This window comes from Salvia miltiorrhiza, chromosome 8, assembly GCF_028751815.1.
Source record: "Salvia miltiorrhiza cultivar Shanhuang (shh) chromosome 8, IMPLAD_Smil_shh, whole genome shotgun sequence".
Classification (NCBI taxonomy): domain Eukaryota; kingdom Viridiplantae; phylum Streptophyta; class Magnoliopsida; order Lamiales; family Lamiaceae; genus Salvia; species Salvia miltiorrhiza.
The window spans coordinates 44402540-44408539 of record NC_080394.1 but is presented as its reverse complement, the minus strand read 5'-3'; the positions used below and the strand labels follow the sequence as shown (position 1 = coordinate 44408539).

At 34.4% G+C, this 6000-nt stretch overlaps 1 long non-coding RNA gene across 1 annotated transcript; it reads right to left on the bottom strand.

Annotated features, from left to right (window-relative positions):
• LOC130996810 (uncharacterized) lies at positions 1-5686 on the bottom strand. Its single transcript, XR_009092822.1, has 2 exons — positions 5531-5686; positions 1-1322 (listed from the first exon to the last, which is right to left on the bottom strand). It is a non-coding gene; the product is annotated as an uncharacterized LOC130996810 (long non-coding RNA).
• Positions 5687-6000: the final 314 nt, after the last annotated feature.

Below are 6000 nucleotides of genomic sequence, written 5' to 3'. Positions count from 1 at the left end.
GTACAAAAAAATCTATATTTTTTATACTTACGAAAAAATCGTAGTCCAATATGATGGCTTTCTCTCCAGTAACACCATTACATAAGTTTGCACTACCGATTAGCCTATGCCTCAATGCCATAATGTACAGATTGATTATCCGCATAATTAAGTTACAAATAAGAAAAGATATACTAATATATGATCGATCATGTAAAAATAAATTCCAAAACACCCACCCTTATCTCGAGGTTCCCTATTAGATTTCGATTACAATCTAGAAATCGAGAGCAAGCTCAAATCCATTCCTTGAACGACCATCATCCTGTACCAACCATTCACGGCTACATCCAAAAAAATCAGAAAAATGTTTCCTTGTTTTCGTCGACATAAAAGGAAAGAGAAGAAGAAGAAGAATAATAAATGAGAAGGAGGTTCGAGATCTGTGTGTACTTGGACAGTTGTATTGAAAGTTAAGGCCGAAAATGGCTTCAATTATTTAAGCTGGTGTTGAGCTGTATGCCAATGCCATTGTCGTTTTCGGATTAAAACAAAGAAAACGACAATAGCTAAAGTTACGATAAGCCATTCTACATGTTTGGCAATTTCCTGACTGCCACTGAGGCGGGTCCGTTTTGCTCATAACTCGGATGATCCTATAGGGTCTGCACCTGTTCGGCCGCTGAAGATGGAGTGGTCGACGAAGAGCTATGAGTTTGTGTCTCTTCGCGTCTCCTGTCCGAGTGAGAGCGTGGATGAGGTGTAAGCATATACGCATCCCCTAATCTAATCTATCTTCTTCTCGAACCAACGCTTGATCTTCAGAAACAACTTTTTCTCAATATTTCTCTCAATTCTTGTGCGGATATATTCCACTTCTCATCGAACCAACGCTTGATCTTCAGAAACAACTTTTCCTCAATATTTCTCTCAATTTTGGCCTCACTCTCATGAATCATACCCTGCAGCCGTGCTCACTAATCATGACTACTGTTTATTTGGTGCTTATGTCTCGAATCTCTACTGCCTTTGTGAGGCCTACAATTGAAATCTACGGGGTGATCACGACCACCGTTCTGTGCTCGAGACGACTACTGCTTGATGAGGATGATGGTGGTGGTCTTTGGCGCTTGCCAGAATCTCGCCTCGTCCAATTGCGACGTCGTGGCTCAACATGAATGGAAGCTTGACCACGAGCTTCGCCTCTCACGCGAGGGTTAGGCTGCCCCCCTTGCCTAAAGAAGGCTTCCAGCTGACATTTAACCCATCGGTGTATGTTACCCATTGCCGGTACACTGTCGTCGACTCGTAGTCATCGGGGCTAAGATAAAACAATCTTCTCCCTTAAATAAACATAAAATAAACATAAACATGTTATTTATTAATTTTCAAAAAGTATAATATCTATATATATATAAAAGCTCAACCTTAACCAATATGGCATTTTGGCGGGAAAATGAAGAAACCTTTTAACCAACATGTAATATCAATCATTTTATCATTTTATTATCCACTAGACTATCACTTTCGAAACTTGGTCTTCAAGAATATACCTTTTAAATATGCTAATCCGTCCTTTCCTGATATGTTCTTGGAGAACAAGTATACTTAGCCTCCACGTTTTGAGCTCTATTAAATAAGATGAAATTTGCACTCAAACAACAATCATGGTTGCTCTACTCATCGGAGCATTTGAATTTACCAACAAAATTCTTCCATTATCGCTACTGCCAGTGCTACTGCAACCACCAACACCACCCAAACCCCAAAACCACGACGACAACTAGAGAAGAAAAAGAAGAGAAAGAAGAAGCAGCAAGTTTTTTTTCTAAATAGACCTTGAACAATTTCAAGAACTTGGCTTTCACTGATAAAAGAAGTAGAAGTTTGAAGCTTTGATTTTATTTCTCTGCCTTTCAACTTGCTATGTTGTCGCGCCTGTAAGTACCGAATTGAGTCGAGTCAGGGAAAGGGGGGGCAGCAGCCTCGGCACCACCGCGGTTGCCGAAGAAACGAAGACGGTGGCGGCGACATCTTTGTCGTCGCGAGGAAGGAGTCAGCACCGCGTGGGGTAGCGTCTTTACCAAGATCGGAGAGTTGCGAGACAGAGAGAGAGACCCAGAGGGTGTTTCCGATTGAGGGAGTCGGCGGTTGTGATTGGGGTCTGGATTCTGGAACGGCGCGGCAGCTCACCGCTATCGATTCGCCGGAGAGAGATGGCGGTCGGTGCCTGTGTGCGGGCGCCGCCGTCTGTGGTGCGTGTCTGGTCACGCGAGAGAGAGAGAGAGAGAGATAAGGTGTGTGTGTGCATCTCTGCGCCTGTGATGTGTGCATGTGATGAGAGAGAGGGCAGCCGACGGCTCTTCGCCGGAGAAAGAGCCGCAGCGGCGGATTTGTGAGGAAGGGCGAACCAACTTAAGGAAGAAGAAATGAGAAAAAAAAAAGTGGCTCTGTAATATTAGGGGAAGAAGCGATGCTGATGAAGGGAATGATATTAGGGATTTTATTTGTTTGAATTTTTGATGTGTTGATGGAAGGAAGAAGAAGATTTATGTAGAAGTCGAAAAAAAAAAAAAACAGAGATGAAAAAGAAGACATGGGAGGCGCAAGTTGAAGATGAAGAAATTAGGGCTACCCTCTTACCTTTTATAATTCTAATATTTTATTTATTTGTTTGTTTGTAATCATGGGCATTGTTAACTTTTTGGCTCTATTTTTGTTTAATGGAGTATATTATTTCATTGATTTTGTGTGAAAGAAAAAGAAGATTAATTTGGGCTCTATTCTAATTTTTTTAATCAGGGGCTTTGTTTGTTAATTTATTTCGTTAATTTTTTCCTTGAATTTGGGTTCTATCCTAATTTTGTTAATTTGGGGATTTAAGTTGCAATAAAAAATAAATCAACTTTCAATTACATGACATATTAAAAACTATAACACAATAATAATTAAAACAACATTTATAATATAAATACAAACAACATAATTGTAATTTTTGCTTATTTAATATAGTAATAAATTTAATATCTTTTATTTAATTATAATATTTAAATTTCAATATAATACTTATGTCATAAAAAATTAGTAATTGAATTTTTTTTGGAGTGAATGTATAATTTGAAAGAAATTTATATGTACGATAGAAGAAATAGAAAAAATAGTTAGAAAGAGAATGTTTAAAATTATATATATATATATATATATATATATATATATATATATATCTGAATTTTTTCAATAAGTTATTAGCATATTTATATATGAATTTCACGGTATACATTGGTTATAAATAAGATGAAATTCATATATGAATTCTTTCAATAAGTTATTAGCATATTTAAATGAATTCTTATTGAATTTTTGCAATAAGTTATTCTTATAACCAATGTGTTTTAATTTTTGATTAGTCTGTTGTGTAATATTGCAAATATCCTAAGGATATTTTTCAAAATTTGGGCCTCAAACAATTTGGGCGATAAACTAAATTGATACTTAGAAAACATGGGCTCAAAACATGGAGCCAAAATTCAAATTTCGAATTTTAAAATTTAACCTAAATTTTGCCTATAAATACAAGTAGCATCTGCTCATTTCTTCTGTTTATTTTCAAAATTTATTATCACAATGCAGACTTTCTCTCTCTATTCTTGGTTGTTCTAATTCTTTGTTATGTTTTTTATTTTTATGTTTTTAACATTTTTAAATATAATATAAGTATAATAAGAAATATATATTATAGCTTATTTTGTGAAGGAAATTAAAAAATGACCACATTATTACAAAATGATGTATATAAATAATCTTTAAATAATAAAACTCAGTTATTGAAATGCAGGGAATTAATAATCAAACTCTCACTTGATTTGGAGGGAAGAGTGTTTTGAGTAGATTGTAGTATAGGTGGCCAAAAAAACTGAAACCGAGAATCAAATCGTGAAATCGAACCGTCCGGGACGGTTCTAGAATCGAAACCGTGTTAGACGGTTCCGAAGCGAAATCGAAACCATGTCCAGTTAGTTCAGTTTCAATTCCACAAACCTGAAGTCGGCGGTTCTCGGTTAGGAACCATAACCAAACTGTGGAACCGCGAACCGCCTAGAATTACCCCTAGAATCGGCGGTTCCAGGTTCGGACCGTTATTATTATTATTATTATTATTTAAATATTATATTTGGAAGTGTTATATGAAATGTAAATAATATTGAACCATTTATTTAGGTTATAAATGGTTGAGGTTTAGTAAGAATTAAATGTGAGAATGAGAAATAAGGATTGATCATTTTATTTAGATTGTGAAAGGTTGAAATTTAGTAAAATTCGATGTGGAAGTCATGTGCATTGAAAAATATAATTTCATGTGCATCTTTTAATACCAGATCCAGATTCATTTTATTTTCATAGATCCAGTAAAATAGATAATAAAATATATTTGATATTTAAAATTTACATTTTAGATGGTAAACATATTTAGTTATATGATTTTTTTTTTAAGTTACTAGAAGTATATGAATATAATCAATTATGCAACCCACACGTAGGCGGGACCTCAACACCACTCAACGGTGGGGAAAAAAACACCGCACGCAGGCGAGAACGCCCTGCATGTGGGACCTGAGCACCAAACAATACAATACAATAACAATACATCATCACATAAAGTGGGAAAACATCACCGTCAGGCGGAATTGAACTCAAGACCTCTAACAAAAACAAATATTTGAGTGTCTCAACTTTGCCATTAGAGCGAGACCTCGATCATTGGTCAATTATATGATTAAATTATTAGCATGTTTATTTAAAGTTAAATCAGTGTATATTGTTATATTTAAAATATTGATATTAATTTACAAAACTTTATATTTTTGTAATTTACCTACCTTTTGAAATAATACACTTAAATTTGTGTATTTCATGATCATAGAGTTTTATATAATTTGTGTATTTGACGTTGTCATCGTTATATATAAGATATAAATTTATGATTTTTATTTTAGAATGTCATTTTTTTAGCTTGCACAAATATTATGCTTTTAGGAAAAAAATTAGTCCATACTTTTGTGTAATTAAATGAACCTGATTTCTCTTAAGGTAGAATGTTATATTGTGTAGGGACCATAAGTTTGATGGATTATTTTGCACAAATGTAATCGTGTAATTGGATATCTCTTACGTTTAACTTTTTACGTAATAAACATTCTTTTTATTCCATGGGTTACTGATTATTTATTATTTCATAGGTTGGATTGATTTTACCTTGCACATTGATTATTTCATAGGTTGGATTCATTTTATGTTCGTATATCAATGGTTACTAATTATTAATATTTGAAACTTGAATTTTTTTTATTCTTAATAATATTGTTTATATGGAACTCTATATAATTGATTTGTATAAGACATTTTGTAGTTTGTTATATATATTTTGCTTTATTTAATATGATATTTTTTCTTATGTTTATAATTATATTTGATGTATTTGTGAATTTGGTACCCGTGCATACGCACGGGTAAAATACTAGTTAATAATATAAAATGTAATGTAAATTATTACCTTTGCCTCAACAAGGGCTATAAATTGACTTTGGTGAGCTTCTTGACATGTCACCTCACACATTTTACATTTAAGGTATGCAGCTATTAACAAATTTGCCCACCGCTGAACCCCAACCCAGAATAACCTCAACTGCCCCAATGAATATTGCATACAAAGGACTGTAGAAGTGGTACTTCTTAACTGCAGTCATGTGCTTTATATAGTTATTAAGGGCTTTGTACGCATACGCCCCCAATGAAAATCTAAAAAACGCGTACAAATCATCCACTAAAGCCCACGTCCACGTCTCTACGAGTTGTGGCAAGTCGATTCCCAAAACGAACGTGTGGAGCATTAATAGGTGGATTACACAAAGGTAAAGTGTGCCATTAGGGTCGTCAACCGGATTATGCACATCAAATAATCTATCACTGAGACCCACGACGTATGTATGTTGTCCACAATTAAGGATGTGCATTCGATTTTTA